The following is a 13,911-nucleotide window of genomic DNA, read 5'->3' as shown; positions in this document are numbered from 1 at the left end:
AAGCTATTATCTGGAAGGGTGAGACGGTCCACTGGGGCCCAGGTCTCATCAGTATAAAGGACAGAGGGTGAGGCTGCAGACGGCAGATACAGTAGACAGGTCGAGGCGTCCCGAGATGGTAATAACAGCCCATACAGGTGGAGATGGGTGTCGTTAAAGGTGGGCAAGGCTGTCTGGCATCTGCTTTCTGGCACCGACGGAGACAATACAATTAATTTAGGGCCTTGTCATCGGTTGCTCCTGTATATTTCGGGTTAAAGCTGCAGCAGGCTCTGGATCTGCAGCTGCAGGTGTACCCTTGTACACAAAAAATATGTACTAAGTTAATTAGTTAAAAAAAATAAAGTACTAATTGGTATTGACTTGTGTGTTCGTAATGAGACGACTCTAGTCTATCGGGCGGTGGTGCTTCGATGCTTTAACTATCGATTTTTCCCTGAAGATTTGTCACACAGCACCCACTAATATACAGATTTCAAGCTGCGTTCAAAGACTTTCTTGGAGACGCGCTACAGGATGGACATGACGATAGCGAACGGCCGGCTATTCACACATCCATCAGACACACAAAACAAACATTAGCGTTCATTTGCTGTTGAGTTCTGGTCACTGAGCTTTCCTCTTAGCTCTGGTCTAGTTTCCATTAAAGTCTTATCGTGCTTATTTACATGTCCATGCTTTTATTTAGGGTGTCTACTAGAATAAGTTCACATGCTTTGATGTGCATACTGTCCATTACTGCAGCATCTCTCTGTCTGAACGCTCTGTTGTTGCTCCTGTCTCTTTAAGGCCCCATTTCTGAAAAGCCCAGTCAGCTGCGATTGGTCGGCTCTCACAGGCCTGAGCAGGCTCAGTTCTTTGTGTTTCAGCTTCGGCTCACTTGGTGTTTTTGGAGCCACGACTCTGCTGGAGGGCGGCGACTGTTTACTTTTGACATCACAACCACGCAGAAGCCCTGAAGGCGTGTTTAAAGGCAGTTTTCGGAATACGGGCTACGTGCATTTCTCTTTTGTCTGAACATTTTGATGCTTTCACAGCGTAGCATACAATCAGTGTTTCGCAGACGTCATTTACTTTTAACAGCCGTCTTCCGTGACACAAAAACGAGGCTGAGAGCAGTGAGAGTGAACCAAAACATTAAAGCTGCAGGCTGTAAAACCAAAACACGAGCTGAAAGACACTAAAGAGCCTCAGAGAGCTGAGATGAAACTGCAACACCGGATGATGATCCTGTGACACCTTTTCACATTACAGGCAGTCATTGGATTTATTGGCAGTATAAAAATATGGATTAGAGCGGCTATAAAGTCGCTCTGCTGCAGAAGCTTCATCTGAGCTGAATGTTAAAAAAAAACAAGACTCAAGCAAATTGTGGATTTGTGGAAGTGAAGGAAGCAGTGAAGAATTACTTCAGATGGATTGCTATTAGAAAAACTGTGGCACCGTCTTTTTAAGTTATGTATTTAATTAACTGTACTTGAATCTACATGAACGCTACATTACAAATATATGTATATAGTTTTAAAGCTGCACGACATCTCCTCTCCACAGCCGTCACACTGAAAACATCGTCCGTGAGTCACTCAGGTCCCAAGATGCATCTATTCATCACAGCAGTATGTTAGAGTTTAATATACAGCACACACTTGAGGGGAGGTAAGTATGAAAATTAATTATAATCAGCAACCTGCAGAATCGAGTGTTAGCCTCTTGTGGACAGAAGCATCTGCTGAGGAGGGAGTGAATCTATATATGTACACACACGAATTAAAATACAGGCAGAGAAGAAATTAATACACGCTGATGCCTTCAGGCTCCAGCCACGACATTATCACTCACACGCGCTGACGGGACTCTGCACACTGCGCGCACTAAATGTCATGGCGTGATGTTTGATCAAGCCGAGGTTCGGCACGTACGCCGGTGAGAACAGCAGATTACATCATGCTGCGAGCGCACAGTTTCCATGAGTTAGCAGGTGAAATCATCATCTGTTTGACTTTAACTGCTTGTCTTTGCACGATCCTTTACCGAGGTATCAAAGTGATAAAGCAGAGTGATGCAATTTTATGTGCAACCCCCCCCCGCAGGAATAATAAAGTGAAGGCAGGATGAAGTTCTGCTTTTAAGGCTTGACCCTGCTCCCTGGTGATACTGCATTCAGCTAGACAAGACTACAGCTCATCCTAATTATTTCTAACTGATGGGCCAATCCATCACGAGAGACAGGCTCAAAGAGGGGAAGGGCGGAGGATGAGGAAGTGGAGGGAAACAGGGAAGGACGGTAAGAGCTCACGCTGAGACTCAACCGCTCCGTAGGATCTCACTTATTGCTTTTCTGTCCTCACTTTCCCAGAGTCGTCTCACGCTCTCCACATGAAAACGTGCCCTCTTCAGTGTTCCTGTAATGTATATTTGGCAAAGCGCGGGGCCGAGTCGATAACACAAATACGCGGGGTTGTCATCCCGGTGCTTTATAATGCAGTGGCGAGCGATCTTCTGTCCGAAACGAGTCGATGTGAATCCAGAGAAGCTATTTAGCTTTATTCCTCATATGAGGATTCCATGACAAATGTCCTCGGTCCAGGCACATCGGGTCATTAAATTCAGATTTATAAGATTGATATCAATACTTATCAAAACACTAATGCCCCCTTATGCCATCAAAGGCCCCAGGCGCCCATTCTTCCCTCATGAAGAGAGAGACGGATAGGCCCGGAGAATGGACAAGAGCGAGAGAAAGAGAAAAGGGGGGCGATAGAGAAGGAAAAAAAAATGTCCTCAGCCACAGCGGCTGAGTGTGATTCAGCATCGTGGCATTAGCTGACGTCTCCTGATAACAATGGTAAGGGATTAATCAGTATGCTGCACGTAGCTTAGGGCTGCACTAGTCCTTTATCACAGCGGCAACTGCAGTCTTCCTCTAAAGGTAAGGTTAAAATGGAGATTACGCTTTGTTCCCGCTCACCTCCTCTAATGAACCTTATCTCCCCTCCACTACCCATCTCTTCATTCTGTCTCGCTCAGCGCACCTCCTGCCCTCCCTTTCCCCGGCCTCGGGAGGAAAACAAAGGAGCGCTCTCTCTCCGTTTTCTGTGTCTCCTTTTAAGCGCAATGGGCCAGTCACCCTGTTGTCTCCTTCATTTCCGCTCCGAGTCATTCGCATCGAGGCATTTGTACACTCCCGGGTTGCTTAGAGGCCGTCCCGTCCAGTGCCTAAACAATTTGTCAGAAGCCCCTAACCATGGACACATTTCCTCATAATGCTTTAAATTGCTTTGCTGCTTTAATCCAAAAAGAAAAAAAAAAAAAGAGTAAAATTCACTGCTGCAGACGAGGATGCACTAATGCCTACACTTGAGAAGGAAATCAATTTACACCGACTAATTAAAACATATTGTTGCGAGTCCAATATTATCCATCTCACATGCAAAGCAACAAACTAATTCACATGAATTCAGCTGCAGTTATAGAAAAATTGCACGGAGGAACACCTGAAGGTGAAGAGATAATTCGCTCACACTCGAACAGTTTAACCTTTTAGCATCTTGAAGAATCAGAAGTCGCAGCGGCTCTTTGTAGGCTCAAACGCGGCCTAATTAAAATGTCTGTTTACTAAATGGAGATTTTAGGCATCGAATTAAACATTTAAAATAATGCTAGCAGCTGGTTTTCACACCGAAATGAGGTGTTACAAAAATATTTAGGAGCTGCTACGTGTAATTGCTGCATTGACGACTACGCCAAGCTTTTACCTTGCTGACATTATACCATTTAAAGGGAAAAGAGGTTAATATGGTGGATGCATCTGACTCGACATCTGATCAAAATGCTGTTTAATGATCATGTAATCTGCAAAGACTTTAAATTGCATGACAAAGGCAAACAAATGTAAATGCAATGCTAATAAAAGGATAAAGGGGCTAAAAAGTGCTAGTTAGGCTCCCTCACGTGGATGTAACTCATTCTAAGATGCAAACTAACTCATGAAAAACACAGAGTTGTTCATCTACACAATATAAACATGCATTTATGACGAGAAAATTCAAGCATCTGTAAGTGTTGTCATCATCTTAGCTGTCTGTTTTTGTAGTTAGCAATCGCCTCCCTCCTCTCTACGTCAAACAGGAGGATCCTCCTCTCCGTCCACGAGCAGACAGGACCGCCTCCCTATGGAGTTCTCTCTCCTGATTGGATAAAGTGTGCAGGGATACCAGAAAATATCTTTTCTCTTTTACTACATCAGCAGAGGAGAGAGAAAGGATGCGGGTTACTGGCCAAACGCTCGATAACAGCGACTACTGATGTAATTGTTCCGTACGGCGGCGTCGAGCATAACTTCAACAAGTTTTTCTTCACGATCATCTCTGTTACACCGAGATAGTTCCCAGCGTATAATACATGACCTTTGTTCATTTGCCTCCACTTGTTTTCACTCAGAGAGGCTGAACCACGCGCCTGTGAAACAGCAGCAACCTTTACACCCGAGCAGGAGTCAGAAGTACGCGACACGGTGACGGCCCCTTCAACTTGAAGAGCTCTTCGGAGTGCTGTTTGTACATGAAGGTGGCATCTCTCAGCACATCGACTCTGTGATCCTCTCCAACATCAACGGGATGAAGAGGAGTTGCGATGATTCACACCGGCGCTGCCTTTATAGAGTTCGCTTTGAGAGGAAAAGTGGCAAAGTGAAGAAGCACCAACATGTATACAGATAAAATCCAAACCGCTGTATGTTAATATGAGATCCACTGAAATGCCCACTTTAACAATGCGTAACACATTTGGATTGCATGTGTACTTATCGTAATTACGTGATTAGAGTTGTTTTCAAAGCTGCTTTGTGTTTGTATCTCTGCTGGGTGGACGAAATGTGTTGTTGTGTCGAGCCCGGCGACGTCAAAAGAAGAGATGTAAGAGGGGTAATTTGTCAAAGTGTCCTCAAATATCAGGGAATGTTGTCATTTACCAAATATCTATCATTGGGCTCGTCAATACCAAAACACTTTCTCTCCTCTTTGGAGGCCTCGTGCAACCTTTTATTTTCTTAACTCTCAAAATGAGAGCGACTCGCTGAATGATGAAGCAGTTTGGGACCATTTCAGTCTCTCAGTGGTTTCCCTTTGCAGGAGTTCCCATCACATTGTAGTCGATGTTTTCTCCTCATCAGCCTCTGAATCACATTCTTGCATCCTAAGTAACAGGTGTGATGTGAATTCAACGCTGTGGCTAAAAAGAGAGCAGCGACTAGAGGATCAGGGTCGTGCCAGAACACCTTTCTTTGGATCCTGACCCAGTAATGTGGTCAGAATACTGTGATTACAGAAACTGTGAATGGTGCTGGACTGCTATCGACATATTTTCCTAGCTGTCACAGTATAGGACCCAATGTTCAGAGACATGTTGTCACAATAATAATGATAATTAAAGCTGCAAGCAGTGATGAAGCGCAGTCCAAGCGCGTCGAGGCAAGCTGCCGTCGTGGTGTGTCGCATAGATGTTTGAGCAATTTGGAGACGATGGCAAATTATATGTGGAAGTTATAATGAGTTGATGGTTTTATGGCAAAGCATCAAAATAGACCACGTCACCTGGAGTGATGTAGCTTTTGATAAGTTTTGTCCACAGATGCTACTTGCAAAAAATGGTGCAAATCGGTCAAATGGCCTAGAAGGAGTTAATCATTTTTTCACAGAGCCTTAGTGGCTCATTAGGTAGTTGTCACCTGAGTTTCATGTCACTGGGACAGACCAATGTGGAGAAATGCAACACTTGAGCAAAATGTACAGGAAGTTGTTATCTAATAACTTGAGTATTGTTTTGAATATCAAAATTCTTTTAATAACTTTTTGTCAGGAGAGTCCACAGATGCTGTGTGCAAAGTTTCGTTGAAATTGGTGAAATCGCCTGGGAGGAGTTCAAAAAAGTAGGTTTGCAACATTTCGTGAATTTGCGGGGAAAAAAACGTTGGCAGAATGGGCGTGGCCTATTATAAATTTGAATGCGGATATTCAAAATTTTCAGTGAATGATATAAGGTTTTTGAATGTGGGACAAAGTATATGTGAGTTATGAGCCAAAACGCACTTTCCTTGATTAGTGGTGGAAATCGAGGATGACAATAGATCATGGCATTTTTTGGTGACGTATATTCCAAGTTTGGTGAGTTTTGTGGCATGTTCAGGCAGAGAAAAATGCGATCATTTGGGATGAAAAAGTCGTCATTCGAAACACAATAGGGACCTCGCTGGTCGAGACCTGCTCGGGCCCTAATAATCAGAATTTAGACCTACCGTAAGTAAATGACAGTAATACTATCAGGCAGACCTGTTCAACTGGCAGCCAATGGGCCAAATGTTGCCCTCTCCCAGGTGTCATTCTGGCCCTGTGATGAGTCTGTTTGTTGGCTAATTAGCCCATTAATTTGTTGTTGTTATCGTTTGCTAAAAAGTCGGGGGAATTTTTACGAGCCTCAAGCTGACAACCTGTTACTTCTAATAGTAAAAAAGGTGCATTTCTTTTCCTTGTTCTTGATGCCCTTCTAAAAAGTAGTATAAAATCCTGGCAGGCTGAAGGACGGGAGCCACACGATGCTCCAGTTTTCTAAATTTAATGGCGGAGCAAGCAACTGTGGGGAAGGATATTATTCAGTCTCATTCCCAGGTCATCAAATATCAATGCATCGGGTCGCTCCGTGTTCGACATCCTGGGATTGAGACTCAACAATCAACTGTGTTTCTCCAGAACCGCCCACATGCACTCACGTCCTTGAGCAGAGAAGCTTTGGATTACAGCACACACAGAATGAGCGCCAATTAATTTTCTGCTCTGGACACCATGACTCCATCGCTGACATATTAATGTTAATGATCTCATGTATGTAACCTCTGAAGCGAGCCAGCAAAGACGTTTTTTTTTTTTTTTTTTTTTTTTTCTGACCACTTTGGGACAGCAGACACTCTGGTCTTGTTTCCGGCCACCTGATGCACATTAGACAAATATTCGGTTTTCTTTAAGCGTTCACCAACTCCTGCCTGCTGAGTGCTCGCGTATGTTTGCATGCCAGACGCCAACCTCGTCTGTTGACCCTACAAACCTGGATATGAAAAAGGTCTGGGGCTGTGAAATAGAAAGAGGTGTGCCTTCAAGACTCAAGGCTACATCGGCCGCAACAAAACATAACAGCTGCATTTCAGACCACACTGTCGTCGGCGGAGCTGCACTGGGAGTCATGTAAGCAACCAGATTTCGACAAGGAAGAAGAATGTGGGGAATTAAAAGACACACTGCTGCATTGATTTTGATCCTTTTCTTCTCCCTTTAGGTCCATTGGGAGTCCGACAGTGTTGCGGGAGCACAATGCTAAATGGGTCGACTGTCATAAACTCGTTGGCAGCTGAAGCATCTACGTAAAAAGTCCTGTTTTGGAAATCTGTCCAGGAGGATGGTGTTATTCCCTCAGCTCTTTCCTGCTCTGCTTTTAAAAGTCACTGGTTATATTGCCAGACCTCGTCTGCCATTTACTCTTTCGATTTCCAGCCTCCCTTTCGTCTGGCTTCACGGGGTGTCGGTAAAGTTTCTCTTATGTGCAGCCGTAGACCTGAGCGTTCAATTTGCATTAAATGAAAAAAGAAAAAAAAAAGAAAAAAGAAAAGACGAGTGCTGCTTCGGCTTCAAGGGACGTATCTTTCACACATGCGCTATTGTTCACGCTGAATCTTTGTGAAAATGCTCGAGCCATTTCTCTGCATGGATGCCCTTTTCTAAACCAACAGGCTTTAGATGAATTCTAAATCACTCAATGTGCTTCACTCTCTCGACTTTTTCTCCGTCCCTCCCTCTCTCCCTCTCTCTCTCTCTCTCAGACCACTCAGATCCAGAGCTGGCATGATAAATCTGTATGCACATCTGCCAAACCATCCCTGTCTCCTCTCACCCCCACCCCCCTCCTCCTCCCTGTTCTAACTCCCCTCCCCTCCACCCTCCCTCCTCCTCCTCCCTCCTCCTCCTCCTCCTCCTTCCATCTCGGAGTCCCAGACTCATTTGATTTGGGGTGTAATTGCGGGTGCAGATCTGTGGCAGGGTGTGGAGAGGAGCGATTGCTGTGCTCCACTGAGTGCTGAGGATGAGATAGAAGAGAACGGTGCCCAGGAGACTCCATGCTGCTGTAGCTGGTTACCTAGACTCGTACCCAGCTCCAAGCACGCTACAGCGCCGACGGGAAGCCGATGGTTGGCTTTGCCAGTTTAAGTCTCTCTGTGTTTGCTTCCCTCTGTCTTGCTCTGTCTTTCACACTTGACTTTCTCCCCTGTGGTCGCTTTCTTATTCTCCTTTCCCCTGTCTCCCTCAGTCTCAATCTGCTATTTTTGTTTGTCTTCATCAACTCTATCTATCTATCTATCTATAATATTTCTTTCAGTCTTTCTCTTCCACACTCTTTCCACAAGCATGCATTTTCAATTCGATGTGGACTTAGTTCCTGCAGATTTATCCTTGCCCGGGCTCGAGTTACCAATTACCACGCCAGGTGCTTCCACATTTTCGATTTCACATTCACTTGGCTAGAAAAGTAAACCCAAACACGTGTGAATGAATATTGCAGAAGAGCGGCGGGGATGATTTCTTTTCCTTCTTCTTCTTTTTTTTTTTTTCCCCGAGCGTGCGGCCCGTCAGGGAGGCAGTCAACCTCGAACACGGTTTACTCGGGAAAGCCGACATGTTTTTGTGATCAGCCGTGTAGCCTCTTCATGCAATAGGAGCTCAAAGGTTTGCTATGGTGATTTTTTTTTCCCCCCTTTCACTTTCCGTAGATCGTACGGAGGCCCTGAAGGTCAAAACACTACAGCATTTCCGGAAACACAACATTACAGAAAACACAGAACTAAGTGTTTCCTGAAATGCTCTGGAATGCTGCTGCGATTTAGCCTTCAGAAGAACCACTTCAAACCTCGAACAATCTCTCTGGTGCACGCTCGTGATCAAGTCCCCCAAACGGCATAATTACCCCAACAGCCGACTGTTAAAACCCATCAGCCTCCTGTGGTTCCATGCCAGCGTATTAAACAGAGGTATAGCCTGTAATTATAGTCAAGACAGATAGAGTATGAAGTGGAAAGCCTATGGACAGAGGAAAATATTAAGCCAGGTCCCCTGTGAGTTACGACCCCGGCAATTAAGTCCCAACATGCTACAGTACATAGCAATCAGATACACTGGGTTACAGGGCTTAATTGCATGACATTGACAGGCGAAGCTCTCCTCAAATTGGCTCCCATAAGAAATTAACCGCTGCCGCGTGTGATAAATATTCCGAGTGAGTCTATTTTGGTATGGCGGATATACAGACTCAGCTCCCTGCTCTCTGTCGCGGCCTTGAGAGCCACACAGAAGACACTCAGGAGGGAGAAAGATTTTGAGTCCGCGAGCGGTTGCTCCACAGGACACTCCAGGCCTTCACAGGAAATGATTTATTCAGGAAGTAAGTGTAGCAGCGGGCCATGGGGCCTCCCCGGCCATCATTTAGGTGCATGCGCCCGCTTCATTTATCCTCCCCCTTTTATTGATTAATTCATGGCCCTGATTAAATTTTCACAAGTTGCCAATTGTCCTTCACATCGTCTGACTCCCCTGTCGATCCGGAGCCGGTGGGGATGACTGCCCTCTTGAAACTGGGTGAAAAAAGACGCTGCTGCTCGAGAACGTTGACTTCCTCACCACAGACGGGAGCCGGTCTGAAAGATCTCCTCCTCCCGCTCTGAATATTTTACAAATTGCAGCCCATTATAATCTTTCCTCTTTTTTTAAATTTTTTTTTCTTGGTCAGCCAGTGAGAGATTACTTAAATATTGATGATATGGTAATTCGTCAATAATTGCATGCTGCTGGGATAACTGCCCACATATGGACACAAAAAAGAGAGTATCAATTAAGCAGTCAGTCATTTCTCATTTAAGAGTGCGCCGTGATTCTGCATTAGTCGAAGGTGTTTCACGATAAGTTTGGAATTAACAAAGGAGTAGAGTGAAGCGTCTGATATCCAATCTCCGTCGCAGAGATTTACCTCATTATATGTCAGACCTTGACGAAGTTCTAGCAGTAAAAAAAAATAATTTTTAAGGCAGATGCAAGCGGAAAGATGTCTTAAACTAATTATGCGCCTGGCAGCCATATTTCGTAGTCGGAAACCTCTAAGAAAAGCTGTGATTTAAGATGTAAATTAGAGTTGGGTGGCAGAGCTAGTCACCTTAATACAGTTAATGACCATGTTTCCAGACAAAAAAATATAGCGAGAAGTGTTACAAGTTTGACAAAAAAAAGTGTGTGAGAGAGAGAGAGAGAAAAGAAAAGATGAGCATTGTAAGTTAACAAAGTTTCCACAAAGTAACAGCTGAATTATCTGACACGCTTTGGCTCTGTCTGCTGAACTCCTGCTACTTTCCCTTTCATGTCCCACTTCTCTCAAGGCTATGACACATAAAGCAAGAAAACCCTCCTGACTATGAGAAATCACTTTCATTTCTTTGCAATAATAGAGTCAAAACCTACAATTATTCCCTACAATTTTCTACCTGATTACCTGAGACGCAGCAGTGCTCTCTCTCTCTCTCTCTCACACACACACACACACACACACACACACACATGCACAGAAAGAGAAACGAGAGCAGCTACGCTAACTTTGCTACTGGGATAGAATTTGTATCGCCACGGCAATAGATCAGGCTCATTCCCATAACAAGATGATACGACTCTGTGCTGCATTATGCCCACGCATATCTGGATGTGACTAAAGAGAGTGTGTGTGTGTGTGTGTGTGTGTGCGTGTGTGTGTGTGTGTGGTGGAATTATCAGGAGGCCATGACACAATAATTCTCAATATCTGGCAGTTAAATATGAATAAAAAGAGATGATACCGGTAATGTTATTCAGCAGATTTAATTGAAATGGACAAGATTAGATAAGATAGGCAACATTTCACAAAAGGAATCTTAACACTGTCAAAAAAAAAAAAAAAGAAAGAAAGAAAGAAAGAGAAATGTCTCACCAGCAGGTCCACTCAAGAGCTGTTGTGGAGCTTTTGATCATATCGCATGATCTCGCGCAGCAGACACAGTGGTCCAGTTGTCATGGAAATGTGGATTTTCAAATTTAAATGTTTCTATGAGGCACTTTGAAGACATGTCATCTTTAAAGTGTGGGTTTAAAGTTCTAGTTTGACCTCGAAAACTGCAGCTGACAAAAACAATTAAAGGGCTCTGGATTGATTTTGGCACCAAGAGTCAAGAGAAGCATTTTACAGTACCAGTTTGAACTAAAGATCATCTTCAGGAGAATCAAACCGGATGCAACACCCGTCAACATGTTCACGTTCTGACCCATCATCACTCAGGAGAGACTGCTACATTATAACATGAGTACTCGGTGCTCACGGGCCCGACCACACCAATCTTAGAACTCGGCCTTCATTTAAATCTCTGCTACACATCCGAGCTGACAAAAATCTGTCCACAGACAGACAAGATGGAAAAAAAATCACAGCTTTTGCTTTGAGTTGACTGGAATCACTGGAGCTGGGTTACAGTGATGTGCATCTTCAAAAAGCAGTGGTCCAGGGCCAGAAAGCGTGGTACCAAATAGATCTTTTTTACTCCCCACCTCTCTTGTTCAGGCCCACTTTCGAATAAAAATTCAAGAAAACACTGTATATTTCACACATCCAGAGGAAACGGAGCAACGTTACCATTCATTTCGACTCTGGAGTCCAGTATTCATTCTCTTTTAGCTCGGTTTTGGTGGCCACCAGCACTCTAGCTACCTGGTCGATCTCCTTTCTGTCGCTTCTATCCTTGATGTCGTGTGAATCCACATGAACAGCCTTTGAGCTAACAACTTGTGCGCTAATAAACGGCAAATTACTCTCAACTGGTACGATCCAAAACAAGCTAGCAGCTCTTACCTTTACTTTTTTTTCTTTTTTTTTTAATAAAGCACGGATTCAGCGAGCAAATGTTCCATTGAAACAAGTTCTCTTGAATACGAAACAACCACCTGCTGCTCCTGGAGAACGTGTTGATGAAAGAAAGCCAGAAAACTCAAAAGACAAAAATCTGAAATAGACTTAAAAAGTTTTGTGGCGCCGACGGGAGCTTTAGAGTTGGATGATGATGTTCTCTGTGGGTTTGTCACTACGAGGTCTTTTTTTTTTCCACATTATCAGAGCTTTAACATGGTCTCATGCATTATATGTGTTTTCCATAGAGCATATAATAGACACCGACACTATAAGCTGTACGTACGTATGGCAGGGGAACTGTGTCACATCAAAATCCAGGCCAAGTATGTTAAACATCCCCTCTCCTGTTCACAGAAGGCACAGCATGGGAGCTGTCGGACGGGTATTTAATAACTGAAGTGTTATCCAAACCGCAACCCTAAAATTAGTCACCATGTTCAGTTGCCATGGAGAGTATCAGACAGGCTTTGTCTGTGTGTCAGGGAGAAGCATAAATCCCACAGCCCCGCGATAAAAGCCGCAAGATTAGAGACACGGGGAATGTGCTGAATGCATCTTTTCTATCTCCCCTTTGTTCACTGCTCACTTTGTTGTTCTGTCCTTTCTCACTTCCCCTCATTCCAGTTTCTTTCCTCTTACCACCTGACTGAAGGGAAAAATGGACTCTTCTCACTGCCGTTCTCAGCCTTGCAGCTCCGTTTTAAACATTTTTTTTATGTGTCATAACGTCCTGCTGTATGAGCGTCGTCCTCACTTTCTTCCGTTTTTTCTTTTTTTCCCCCTCCCCTTCCTTTGGTTCCTCTCAGACGAAGGGGTTGCACAAAGCTGCCCCTCCTGAAGGCACCATCCCACTGTAAACGAATGAGTCTGTCACACCGCAAACAATCTGCATTCATCATGTCTTATCTGCCTGGGCCTCCGTGGCAGCAGTCATGATACCCGGGCAGAGCGAATGCATTCGGGCCCCGTGGCTCGCGGGGTCAAGGTCTGAGGCTCAGGGAAATAGTGCGAGCTCAAGGCTTATTTGGCGAGCCTGTGTTGGATTTAAGCATCAGCCTGTGAAGGAGGGAGGGGGACAGGCGGCTTGCCTTATCCTTGATCCTGGATAACGTTCCTTCTCTCGCTCTTTTTTTTTTTTTATTTGTCCGGGCACGGTTTGCTGACCATGCATGCTCTTTTTTTCTAGCTTCGGATTCATGCAGTTTTTGCGGGCGCACGTACTAACATCTGGCGAGATAATAGGATAACCAGAGTCTTAAACCTAAACATAAACAGGTTTAAGTGCCTTGCTTGAGGGCTTATCATAATTAATAGCTGAGATGAGCGGGGAGAGAGTGTTGCTTAATCATTTTTCTCCCCCCTCCCTTAATTTGTCCTCCGGTTGCAGGATTCACTCCAGAGCAATCTACTTTAATATCACGTCGCATTCATGTTACTGATTCTCGACAAAGTTTGGACTCTGAGAATCAGAGTCAGTGTTTACAATCAGTGTTTACAGCTACCAATTCCTGGGTGAAATATTATTCCAGCAAGGCATCATCAATCAAACAACACTTAAACGTGGACTCGCTGCGAGTTGTCGAAGTAATTACCGCGGACAGAAACGTGCAACGCTATTCCTGTAAACAAAAGCAGAATCGAATCAGATTGTATTGATGGATCCTGTGATGAACATACGTTTAGACTGTCAAACGGCGCTCGTCAATATCAGCGGGATGGCTGATGGAGTTTCAGGAGTTTACCGAATCCAATAAAGCGCTTGGGACCTGATGTGAGTCTGAGTTTCGCACTATGCCTTAATGTTGCACCGGCAGAATAACAGAAATATGCGTGAAAACCTGAACCACAAAGTCTTTTCTCTTCTCCTTCGATGTGAGCTTCATCGAGGTGCAATTTCTG

The sequence above is a fragment of the Acanthopagrus latus genome, chromosome 22 (assembly GCF_904848185.1).
Source record: "Acanthopagrus latus isolate v.2019 chromosome 22, fAcaLat1.1, whole genome shotgun sequence".
NCBI classification, from domain to species: Eukaryota; Metazoa; Chordata; class Actinopteri; order Spariformes; family Sparidae; genus Acanthopagrus; species Acanthopagrus latus.
Note: the sequence above shows the minus strand (reverse complement) of the source record.